The sequence below is a fragment of the Amblyraja radiata genome, chromosome 9 (genome assembly GCF_010909765.2).
Source record: "Amblyraja radiata isolate CabotCenter1 chromosome 9, sAmbRad1.1.pri, whole genome shotgun sequence".
In the NCBI taxonomy this organism is placed as follows: Eukaryota; Metazoa; Chordata; class Chondrichthyes; order Rajiformes; family Rajidae; genus Amblyraja; species Amblyraja radiata.
In genome coordinates, this window is record NC_045964.1 from 1747282 (window position 1) to 1760573 (window position 13292).

Below are 13292 nucleotides of genomic sequence, written 5' to 3' on the forward strand. Positions count from 1 at the left end.
ACAGCCCACTTGAAGACGCTGAAGGCATTACCCAGGTTCACCCTTGTTCCTTGCGCCCACTTCTCCAGCTCACTCCCAATCCCACCGACCGACAAGGCTTCAGGCGAGCATCAAGGCCGTGGCACCACGGGAAGTTCTCCGCCACGCAGGCCCTCGGGAGGCTTCATTTACATCAAAATGTAAATGCTGTGAGGAGGTGGTGTAACGTTAATGACACAACAGGAACCTACCAAAGGCAGACCGATGGGCAATTGAGAGAACAGCTGATTTAGATGATTTACCTACTATTGAGGAAATCATTCTCAGTTAGTCATGATTAACTTCTAAGCACATAAAACAGACTTTAGAGATACAGTGCAGACACAGGTCATTCAGCCCACCATGTCCGCGTCGACAAGCGATCACCCCATACACCAGCACTATCCTACACACAGGACAAATATTTGGGACAAAGACCCATCATTTATTTATTTGCCTCTGTACTCCACAATTTGAGATTTGAAAGAAAAAAATCACATGTGGTTAAAGTGCACATTTTCAGAATTTATTAAAGGCCATTTTTATACATTTTGGTTTCACCATGTAGAAATTACAGCTGTGTTTATACATAGTCCCCCCCATTTCAGGGCACCATAATGTTTGGGACACATGGCTTCACAGGTGTTTGTAATTGCTCAGGTGTGTTTAATTGTCTCCTTAATGCAGGTATAAGAGAGCTCTCAGCACCTAGTCTTTCCTCCAGTCCTTCCATCACCGTTGGAAACTTTTATTGCTGTTTATCAACATGAGGACCAAAGTTGTGCCAATGAAAGTCAAAGAAGCCATTATGAGACTGAGAAACAGAAATGGGAGTGGCTGCGCTGCCTTGCAGCTGCGGCTCGCATGCAGTCCGTTTGTCTTTTCTGTTTTTTGTTTTCTTTTGTCCTGTTTTTGCGGTTTGTTTCGGTTTGTTTGGCTGTGTGTGTGTGTGTGTGTGTGGGGGGGTGGGTGTGGTGTGTTTTTTGGCTCTTCCTTCGGGGGGATGCGAACTTTCCTGCCGTATCCCCGTCTCCGTGTCCGTCTGCGCTGAGGCCCATCACGGAGCTGGCGGCCTCCAACTGCGACCGACCTCGAGGCTGTGGAGCAGAGCCAGGACTTACCAACGCGAGCCTGGCCGACTTCGGGGCTGTGTTTGTGGTGCGGCACAACTTCCGACCAGGCCGCGGGCCAGTGGGCCAGTGGACGACATCATCGGGAGCTCGAGTTCTGTTTTCCGGAGCTCCCGCAACTACAGCTGCGTCCGCTGGACTGGAGGACGGCAGCTTCGGCAGCTTCGACCGCCCCGGGCCGCGGAGTTTGAACCGGCCCGTTTGCGGAGCTCGGATTCAGCCTGCGGGACTTACCTACCATCACCCGGCGGGGTCATAACATCGGAGGCTTGGATTGCCTCAGCGCAGAGGGAAAGCAAGGAGGGAAGAGACAATGACTTTGGGACATTAAACTGTGTTGAGTGTTTGTTATTTATTCTATGTTATGACTGCAGGCTAAACCGTATTGTTTGTTTTGTTTTTGTTTTTGTCTTTTGTTTTTACCTTGTTTGGGATGTGTTTACCTTGTGTGGGACTAAAGATGGAAATTAGCTACTGGCTACAATCTTGCATATTACATGTAAATGTTTATTTTACTTCGGAGTCACGTGAGTGACTACGTGAAGAACCCGCTCAGTGCGCAGGTGCGGCATTACGCCAGCAGTGCAACAGCGGCTGCCACGGGAGTTAGGCTGTCCCGTTACAGGATGAACCGGACCGTCAGGTGAGTACCCTGAGGTCGGGTTTTCTTTTACAGGTGAGCCTTTTTCTGCTTGTGTTTTTTACAGGCAGAGAAAAAGGCTCTGGAACAAAACTGTCCCCCGTTTTCCCGTTGGGGAGGGGGGCAGCAACAGGCGGCAGGAGCATTACCCGGTGTTCCGTAATTCCCCGACACCGTGCCGAGGCCAGCCCGCTAGTACCTGAAGCAGCGGGCTGGACGCATAGCCACTCGAGAGGCATCCGGCAGGTGTTCCCGATTGGGACGGGACGTCTCTCCACCCGCACGGGGGGAGAGAGAGCCGCCTGAGCCGCTGGAGCAGCTCACGGAGCAGTGCCTGCGAGATGCGCTGCTTGAGGGGCGCTCTCGCTACACAAGGCACAAAAGCTCCAGAAGAACCTGTCCCCCGCTCGACTCCAGCGGAGGAGCGTTCCATTGCAGGGAGGGCAGCAACAGGCGGTAGGAACAATTACCGGTCGCCCCGCTATCCCCATCACCGCGCCGAGCCCAGTCCCGCTAGTGCCTGAACTGCGGGCTGGATGTCTAGCCATCCGAACAGGCATCCGGCCGGTGGCGTCCGATTCGTCGGACGGGGACATGTCTCCACCTAAATGGAGGAGAGACAGCCGCCTGAGCTGCATCCAACAGCAATTGGAGCAGCTCCAGCGAGATGCGCAGAAAGAGCGTTGTCGCGGAGGGAGGTCAGGCACCCCCTCCACAGTGCTTCATGCACTGCCCTTTGCTCCCTCATTACTGGAGGCTAGCATTGGTGACCAGGGCTGGGCTGGTCTGGAACAGGGGCAGGCGGACGAATTCGGGAGTATGCCAGGGGTGCAGGAACATGAAGAGCTGTTGGGTGTGATGGACCGCTTGTAGCAACCCCACGGGCTGGAGCACCGCTGGAACCAAGAATGGCGGCCAGCATCAACCATTACTGGAAAAGGTGCTCGCTGAGGTGCTGAAACAACACAGCACCAGAAAACGGTGAGGCCCTCAAAGTAAAAAGTGTCAACAGCCAAATCTGGGGGCATGTGGGTCACACATCCAGACCCAAGAACTCAAGCTACAGCGGATCCTAAGGCTCCTGACGTCAGCCATCACAGCCTTTGCTCGTTCCGTGGAGACCACGGAGATGGATACCTGCCAGCAGGATGTGCTGGCATTAATGTGTACCACACAATTTGAGATCACCAATCTCCGGAGGGAAACATAAGACCTGCCCTCAATCCCAAATTTGCTGGCTTGTGTAAAGCCCCAGCTGCGGAGACGGACGCACTGCTATTTGGGAAAGATTTCAATAAAAAACTGAAGGAGATGCAGGAAGCATCAAAAACCTTCGGCCTAATGAGGGCAGGCCCCGGTACGAGCAAACCAAGACCTCCGATACCCAAGCGGCAGCACCCCACGGCATCCACCAGTCGACGTCCGCAATATGGGACTGGTGAACGCTTGGGGGTCCGCACATTATCCCAAAGATCTTTCAGATCAGGGCCCGAAGCGGACCCCTGGAAAAATGCGCCTCCCCCCAACATCGCCAGCACGTCAGAACAAAATCTTCAGGAAAATTAAGAAACAGAATCGCCAATAACCATGGAGGTAGGTGGGTCTGGTCCCTACCAGCATATAGAGAATAAGGGTGCTTTATTAACAGGGGGGAGATTACACTTGTTTAAAGAAGCATGGGGTATAGTCACGAGTGACAAGTATATACTCGACAACATTACAGGATATAAAATACAATTCATGTCAGAAAAAACGCCGCCAGTTCAACAATGGCCCCAAAGGGTATTTCTCCCTCCGTCAAAAAGAAACGTGAGGGACAAGCTGAACTGGTGAGACTTATCACAAAGGGGGTCATCGAAAAGACCAAACATGAACCTTTGGAATTTGTATCGAATATATTCACTAAAACCAAAAAAGATGGTGTCTGTCGCATCATCATTGACTTAACATCACTAAACAAATTTGTTAAGTATATACATTTCAAAATGGAGACATATGTTACTGCCAAACAACTGAATTCCAAAGGACACTTCATGGCAAGCATTTATCTTAAAGATGCTTACTATCTAGTACCCATATACAAGGATCATCGCAGATACCTAAAATTTATCTGGATGGCACAAAGCATTGCCCTATGGGCGAACTTCAGCCCAAGATTATTCACCAAAATATTGAACCCAGCCATAGCAATACTAAGAAAACAAAAACATATTGTCATGGCATATCTGGAGGATATTCTCATAGTAGGGAAAACGATGGAATTGGCTGTGGCAGCAGTATCAGCTACAAAACAGCTCCTCGAAACTCTGGGGTTCGTCCTACATCCAGATAAATCTAAGTTGAAGCCATCCACTATCATGGACTACCTGGGCTTCACAATTAACTCAGTCCATATGACTGTTACCTTGCCAAAGGCAAAAATGGTTAATTAGCACAATCATGCAACAAATTAATGGTCAACGAGCGACCAACTATTCGACAAGTAGCAAGAGTAATTGGGGAAATGGTAGCAGCATTTCCGGCTACACAATTCGGACCTTTGCACTATCAAAAAATTTACAGGGAGCAAAGGTACGGGCAATAAAACGACATACAGGTCACTATGATCGTGTCATGAACTTACCCACTGAAGCAATATCAGAGCTACAGTGGTGGGCAGAAAACGTTTGGCATAGTTTCAGCCCTATCTTTATCACTAACCCTACTTTAGTTATTCAAACAGATGCCAGTGCTCAAGGCTGGGGAGCGACTAACTCCATATCCAGCACAAGTGGTAGATGGACTAAACTAGAGTCATCATTACTACTTACACTGGGCATTAACTATCTAGAGATGTTGGGCGCCTTTTATGGTTTAAAAGCATATTTATCTAATATGCAGCACTTGCATTTTCGGTTACAAATTGATAAATACTGCGGTGATGGCTTATATTAACCATATGGGTGGCATAAAATCATTATCATGCGACAAATTGGTCAACATGATTTGGCAATGGTATGTCGAAAGACATATTTGGCTATCAGCTACTTACCTACCAGGTAAGCTAAACACCCATGCCAATTAAACGCCTGGGTTGCAAGTTTGAACAGACCTTACCTGGAACTGGGATTGTCCAAACAAACCATCACCACCATGTCGGCATCCCTTCGAACATCCACCAAGAGGCAGTACTTAAACACCATCAAAAAAGGGAGAAGTACTGCCAGGAAACATGGACAACATACGCAACAGCTACAGCCACCAACATACTGGAGTTCCTGGCCATCTACACCACGATGTAGGGATCAGCTACAGTGCCATCAACACAGCGCAGAGTGCTCTTTCTGCTTATCTCAAACCAGCGGCAGGACAACAGGTGATGGGATCCCATCCACTGGTGGTAAAACTGATGAAGGGCATTTACAATATCAAGCCCTAAGCCCAGGTATACCCATATTTGGGATATCAGTGTGGTCCTGGCATATCTCAGGGAATGGCCACCAGCCAGATCCCCCGGCCTCGAGCAAGCTACACTAAAGACGCTCATGTTGATGGCACTTGTATCCGCTCAGAGGGTCCAGTCACTACACCTATTGCGACTGGACAACATGATCACAGCTCCAGACCAGATCTGTCGTTATCCAGCGACTGGTCAAACAGAGCAGACCAGGAACACCTAATCCAGTCGTGGCTTACCCACCAGAACCACGGTTATGTGCCATGACCCACCTACTATCCTATATAGACACAACCAGAATATTCGAGGGAGATGAAAAGCCTTGTGGGTCAGTCACAAAAACCTTATGGTGGGGTACGAGCCAAACCATTGCGAGATGGCTCAAGCAGGTGCTAGAAACTGCTGGGATAAACACTAACATGTACAAATTTTATTCCACCAGGGCAGCATCCTTGTCGACGGCTAAAGAATGGACATGCCTATAGACCACATCCTGGCTACAGCAGGATGGTGGGAAGGGAAAAGATCGTTCAGAAATTTTATAATAAGCCGTTGGCAAAACCTGGTTTATTTGCAGTAAAGATTTACGAACTGCAAATATTTAATTTAAGCCCAGGGGAGCAACTTAATTCTTTGTTGTTATTGTTTAAAAAATACCATTGTGTTTTTCTACAAATAGACTCATTGGTTCATTACGACAACACTTCCTCCCTCAAGAACTTCGGCAGTGAGTGAAATGAAACTGTTACACGGTTTGAAATCACAGAGCTTTGAAATCTTCACGTAGTCACTCACGTGACTCCGAAGTAAAATAGTAAGATTAAACGAGAACTTACCAGTTTGAAGTTTGATCTGTATTTTATGAGGAGTTACGATGAGGGATTACGTGCCCTCCGCTCCCACCCTCATTATATGGATCAAACTAATAAATTGATGTCTCCTTATCTTTACTATGTTTACTTCAAAATAACTGTGTCTATCTGTGATTCCACACCGCTGCTTGGAAGTATGCCGCGCCTGCGCACTGAGCGGGTTCTTCACGTAATCCCTCATCGTAACTCCTCATAAAATACAGATCAAACTTCAAACTGGTAAGTTCTCGTTTAATCTTACTATTAATATGCACTGTCCCTAATAAAATCAATTCAATTCAAATAAAAATGTTGGAGGCAGTTTCTTAGGCTTACCAAAATCAACTGTTTGGAACATCATTAAGAAGAAAGAGAGCACCGGTGAGCTTACTAATCGCAAAGGGACTGGCAGGCCAAGGAAGACCTCCACAGCTGATGACAGAAGAATACTCTCTATAATAACGAAAAATCCCCAAACACCTGTACGACAGATCAGAAACAATTAATAGCCAATAGACAATAGGTGCAGGAGTAGGCCATTTGGCCCTTCGAGCCAGCACTGCCATTCACTGTGATCATGGCTGATCATCCACAATCAGTACCCCGTTCCTGTCTTCTCCCCATATCCCCTGACTCTGCTATTTTTAAGAGCCCTATCTAACTCCCTCTTGAAAGCATCCAGAGAACCGGCCTCCACAGACTCACAACTCACTGCTCCGTTATATGCACATACGACAGTCCCGCCATCCTGGGAATTAACCTTGTGAACCTGCACTGCACTCCCTCAATAGCAAGAATGTCCTTCCTCAAATTTGGAGACCAAAACTACACATAATACTCCAGGTGTGGTCTCACTAGGGCCCTGTACAACTGCAGAAGGACCTCTTTGCTCCTATACTCAACTCCTCGTGTTATGGAGGTAAACAAGTCATTCGCTTTCTTCACTGCCCGCTGTACCTGCATGCTTACTTTTATTCAGTCTGAAGAAGGGTTTCGACCCGAAATGTTGCCTATTTCCTTCGCTCCATAGATGCTGCTGCACCCCCTGAGTTTGTCAAGCTTTTTTCTGTACCTTCGATTTTCCAGCATCTGCAGTTCCTTCTTGAACACTGCTTACTTTTATTGACTGATGAACAAGGAGCCCCAGATCCCGTTGTACTTCCCTTTTCCCAACTTGACACCATTTAGTTCAGCGGTTCTTAACCTGGGGTCGTGACCCCCATGGGGGTTGTTTGGGTTTATTCCGGGGGTCATGAAGGGGCCATAAATAACATTATCAATTTGTTGAGCCCATTTTTAGGAACCTAACAAGGGTACATGCCACACACAGTGTTTTGTTCGTGTATGTGCTTACGTATACGCACCCAAACTGTGTGTGGCTTGGATCATGTGCGATCGAGGCTCCTACTTGTCAGCTGCCATGTGGTGATGTTCGTGCATGGCCAAACTGTGAGGAGGCTTTACATTTACCCATTTTCACTATAATTTCATAATGGCACTTTAGTTTAGGTCACATAGAACAAATTTGTGTAGTATTAATTTCTAATTCTCACAAATCAGTCGTTTTGAGGCCATGAGTGTGTGCTACATTGATCAGTTTGTCAAGTCAAGAGTGTTTTATTGTCATATGTCCCAGATGGGACAATGAAATTCTTACTTGCTGCAGCACAACAGAATATGTGAATATGTAAACATTGTATATAACGGGGGAAGAGAAAAGAATAAAAAGTTCAATAAATAACAAATATAGTGCCATAATAATATAGACTTTTGCAGTTCAGAGCTCAGAGCTTATTCGCTGTTGTGTTTAATAGCCTGATGGCTGTAGGGAAGAAGCTGTTCCTGAACCTGGACATTACAGTTTTCAGGCTCCTGTACCTTCTTCCTGATGACAATGGTGAAATGAGTGTGTGGCCAGGATGGTGTGGGTCCTTGATGATTTTGGCTGCCTTTTTGAGGCAGCGACTGCGATAGATCACTTCGACGGTGGGGAGGTCAAAGCCGGTGATGGACTGGGTAGTGGTCACAACTTTTTGTAGTCTTTTTCGCTACTGGACGTTCAAGTTGCCGAATCAGGCCACGATGCAACCAGTCAGAATGCTCTCTACCGTGCACCTGTAGATGTTTAGGAGAATCCTCTTCGACATGCCGAATCTCCCTAATCTTCTCAGGAAGTAGAGGCGTTGATGTGCCTTCTTTATAATTGCATCGGTGTGCTGGGTCCAGGAATGATCTTTGGAAATATGCATGCCCAGGAATTTGAAGTTTTTGACTCTCCACCATCGTCCCATTGATAGAAACAGGATTGTGGGTCCTCATCCTTCCCCTACCAAAGTCCACAATCAGTTCCTTGGTCTTACTGATGTTGAGAGCCAGGTTGTTGTTCTGGCACCATTTGGTCAGTCGCTCGACCTCCCTTCTATACTCTGACTCATCACCATCTGTGATTCGTCCAACAACAGTGGTGTCGTCGGCAAACTTGATGATGGAGTTCGCATTATGTCCGGCTACGCAGTCATGGGTATAGAGTGAGTAAAGCAGGGGGCTGAGCATGCAGTCTTGAGGTGCTCCCATACTCATTGTTACTGAGGATGAAGTGTTTCTGCCAATTCAAACTGACTGTGGTCTGTGGATGAGGAAGCCTCATCAACCTATCACTGTGAGGCTGGATTCTCAACCTCTGACAACAAAGGCATGCAATAGGCTTGTGATCGACACTGACATGAGGTGCTGCCTGTGGAGCATTCGTCCTCGTTTTGATCGCCTGATGGCTGCAAAGCCATTTCAGCCATCCCATTGACTGAGTATTGGAAGACATGTTTAAATAAATCGGACTGTTTTTTTTCAATTTTTGTTTTGGGGGTCATGGTACTGACCAAGAATGTCTGATGGGGTCGTGGGGCCAAAAGGTTAAGAACCACTGATTTAGATAGACAATAGACAATAGGAGCAGGAGTAGGCCATTCGGCCCTTCGAGCCAGCACTGTCATTCAATGTGATCATGGCTGATCATGCACAATCAGTACCCCGTTCCTGCCTTCTCCCCATATCCCTTGACTCGGCTATCTTTAAGATCCCAGAGCCCTATCAAGCTCTCTCTTGAAAGTATCCAGAGAACCGGCCCCCTTTGAGACAGAAAATCTATACAGAACTAAAACTCTGCTCTTATTATCTTTCGGTTTCCCTGTTTCTTTTCAGGAGTCAGGTGTGGATTTGTCAATGACCAAAGTCCACAGAAGACTTCATGAACAGAAATACAGAGGCCACACTGCAAGATGCAAACCACTGGTTAGCCGCACAAATAGGACGGCCAGGTTAGTGTGAGTTAGTATGTTCTCCCTGTGACCACATGGGTTTTCTCCGGGTGCTCCGGTTTCCTCCCACTCTCCAAAGACGTGCAGGTTTGTAAATTAATTGCTAGTGTGTCGGATAGAGTTAGTCAGCGTAGGTCAGTATGGACTCGATGGGCCAAAGGGCCTGTTTCCACACTGTATTTCTAAACTAAGTTCAGTTCCATTTAGTTTATTGTCACTTGTGCCGAGGTACAGTGAAAAGTTTTTTACACTGAATAGCTTTTGTTGCGTGCTGACCAGGCAGCGCAAAAACAATACATAATTACAATCGAGCCATTCACAGTGTACACATGCACAGTGTAAGCTAGTGAACTGGTGGTCAATGGTTGGCATGGACTCGGTGGGCCGAAATACTTATTTCCACGCTGTATCTTTAAAGTATGATCACTTGCACCATGTATATCACTCTGTTAGACTCAACAGGAAATAGAATAGTAGGAATTCTTCACTGAGGGACCAGAACATAACCATTACATAGGTGTTTAAGAAGGAACTGCAGATGTTGGAAAATTGAAGGTAGACAAAAGTGCTGGAGAAACTCAGCGGGTGCGGCAGCATCTATGGAGCGAAGGAAATAGGCAACGTTTCGGGCCGAAACCCTTCTTCAGACTGAAACGTTGCCTATTTCCTTCGCTCCATAGATGCTGCCGCACTCGCTGAGTTTCTCCAGCACTTTTGTCTACCATGACATTGGTATTTATATCTTCAAAGGAAGCTAGATATCTTATTGTGCAGCAGTAGGTACCACAATAGGTCTGAAGAAGGGTCTTGACCCGAAACGTCACCCATTCCTTCTCTCCAGATATGCTATCTGACCTGCTGAGTTACTCCAGCATTTTGTGTCTATCTTCTGTTTAAACCAGCATCTGCAGTTCCATCCTACACACCACAGTAGGCATGTCAGACTGTTAATGAACCTGCTTGCATTGGGGCACCAAGTGCTATTGCTACAGGCGAATCTCTTCATGTTGTGGGCCTTGACATTCCAAGCGCGGTGTCAACATTGTTTCGCTGATAGATACAAAAAGCTGGAGTAACTCAGCGGGCAGGCAGCATCTCTGGAGAGAAGGAATGGGTGACGTTTTGGGTTGATACCCCTCTTCAGTCCTGACCCAAAATGCCACGTCTCCATGCTCTCCACAACCCTGCCTGACCTGCTAAGTTGCTGCGTCTGAAGAAGGGTCTCGACCCGAAACGTCACCCATTTCTTCTCTCCAGAGATACTGCCTGTTTCGCTGAGTTACTCCAGCTTTTTGTGCCTATCTTTGATGTAAACCAGCATGTGCAGTTCTTTCCTACATATAAGGTGAGTGTGGTGTGTTGTATGGATCAGTTCACAGAGACGCTGCCTGACCTGCTGAGTTACTCCAACATTTTGTGCCTATTTTCTCCAGAGACGTTACCTGACTCACTGAGTTACTCCAGCACTTTGTGTCTTTTTTTCTCCAGAGACACTGCCTTACCCGCTGAGTTACTCCAGCATTTTTTCCTCCAGAGATGCTCAGGGGTTATGGGGAGAAGGCAGGAGAATGGGGTAGAGTGGGAGAGATAGATCAACCATGATTGAATGGTGGAGTGGGCATGCTGGGCCGAATGGCCTAATTCTGCTCCTATCATATGATCTGCTGAGTTACTCCAGTTTTGTTTTTTCTCCACAGATGCTGCCTGACCCGCTGAGTTACTCCAGCACCTTGTGTCCCATTTTGTAAATTAGCAGCGACTGTTCCTTGTTTCTAATATTTAGGATAATAATTTACAGTATATCGATGATAGGAGTGAAAGTTACTTACATTTCTTGCCAGTGTGGTTGCTTGGTGAATGATGCCAATGAAGCCGTTTGGGTTCATTGTGTCACCTCTTTTCTCACTGCCCATTGCAGCTTTAGTTCACATCTGACTGAAGCCCCTGCTGCATTCTCATGGAGAGACAGTTCCAAACTATTCTTTCAACACGGTTACTTGAACATTCGATAGAAAACTTTACACCAGCACGGTGGCGCAGCAGTAGAGTTGCTACCTCACAGCACCAGAGACCCGGGTTCTATCCTGACTATGGGTGCTGTCTGTGCAGAGTTTGCACGTGACCGCGTGGGTTTTCTCCGGTTTTCTCTCACACTCCTACACTAGGTTAATTGGCTTGGTATAAGTGTAAATTGTCCCCAGTGTGTGTAAGATAGTGTTAATGTGCGGGGATCACTGGTCGGCACGGACTCGGTGGGCCGAAGGGCCTGTTTCTGCACTGTATCTCTAAACTGAACTAAACAAAAACTAAATAAAACCAAGCAGGAATGTTATGAAGTGCCACATGGTGGCCGTATACACTACTGCAGTACACCACCTGACAAACACTGGATGGTTCTAACATGTACAATTGTTGCCGTTTAACTAGTTACAGAAGAAAACCTTTCATCAAGTGACTTTTATGCATTAAAATTCCATGCATTTTAAATAAATTGTCAACCTTTCATTTTACAGTGGTTGACATGACCACTTGTAAAATCAGAGGCAGTCCAGTGTAAGATTTTCTGCATTGTAGTATTAGAATTAATAATCTGAACATTCTTCACTTTATACAGTTCTAACGAGAAGGCTCGCAACCTTTTATATCACATATTCTCCCTTGAGAATTGCCAAGCATTGCTTTGATTTAAGAATGATTTTTATTGTGTTTCTCTCAATTACTGTATACATCTGACATGCTGGGAAAAAGCACAGCCCGTTCAGTCCCATCTTCCTATTGTTCTGTTTAACTGCATGTTTCCTCACCCCCTCACCCTCACCCTCTGTTGTGGAATATTCTAGAGTGTGGTAGCTATCTGGTCACATGGATCGAACTATATGAAGTCTGTCACAATGTTTTCTTCTCTCTACATTTAGTTTAGCTTAGTTTAGAGATACAACAAGGAAACATCGAAACATAGAAACATAGAAAATAGGTGCAGGAGTAGGCCATTCGGCCCTTCGAGCCTGCACCGCCATTCGATATGATCATGGCTGATCATCCAACTCAGTATCCTGTACCTGCCTTCTCTCCATACCCCCTGATCCCTTTAGCCACAAGGGCCACATCTAACTCCTTCTTAAATATAGCCAATGAACTGGCCTCAACTACCTTCTGTGGCAGAGAATTCCACAGATTCACCACTCTCTGTGTGAAAAATGTTTTTCTCATCTCGGTCCTAAAAGATTTTCCCCTTATCCTTAAACCGTGACCCCTTGTTCTGGACTTCCCCAACATCGGGAACAATCTTCCTGCATCTAGCCTGTCCAACCCCTTAAGAAATTTGTAAGTTTCTATAAGATCCCCCCCTCAATCTTCTAAATTCTAGCGAGTTTAGGCCCTTCGGCCCACTGAGTCCTCCCCGACCAGCAATCCCCACACATTAACACTACCCAACACACACTAGGGAGAATTGTGCATTTATATATTTACACCAAGCCAATTAACCTACAAACCTGGATGTCTTTGGAAACCGAAGGTCTCGGAGAAAACCCATGCAGTCACGGGGAGAATGTACACACTCCATACAGATAGTATCACTAGCCAGGATTGAACCTGGGTCTCTGGCGCTGTAAGGCAGTAGTTCTACCGCTGCTCCGCCGTGCTGCCCTACTGATATACTGTGCTTTCCATTTGACTACATGTTAGAATGTATCAAAGTAGCAAGCTACCTACGGGGACTGTATAATAAATCACAAGAGGTGCATAGATAATGGGAATGCATACTGTCTTTATCCTCAGTGTAGGGGAGTCTAAAATCCCACAGCCTCAGAATAAAAGGACGTACATTTAGGAAGGAGATAAGGAGGAATTTCTTTAGTCAGAGGGTGGTGAATCTGTGGAATTCATTGCCACAGACGGCTG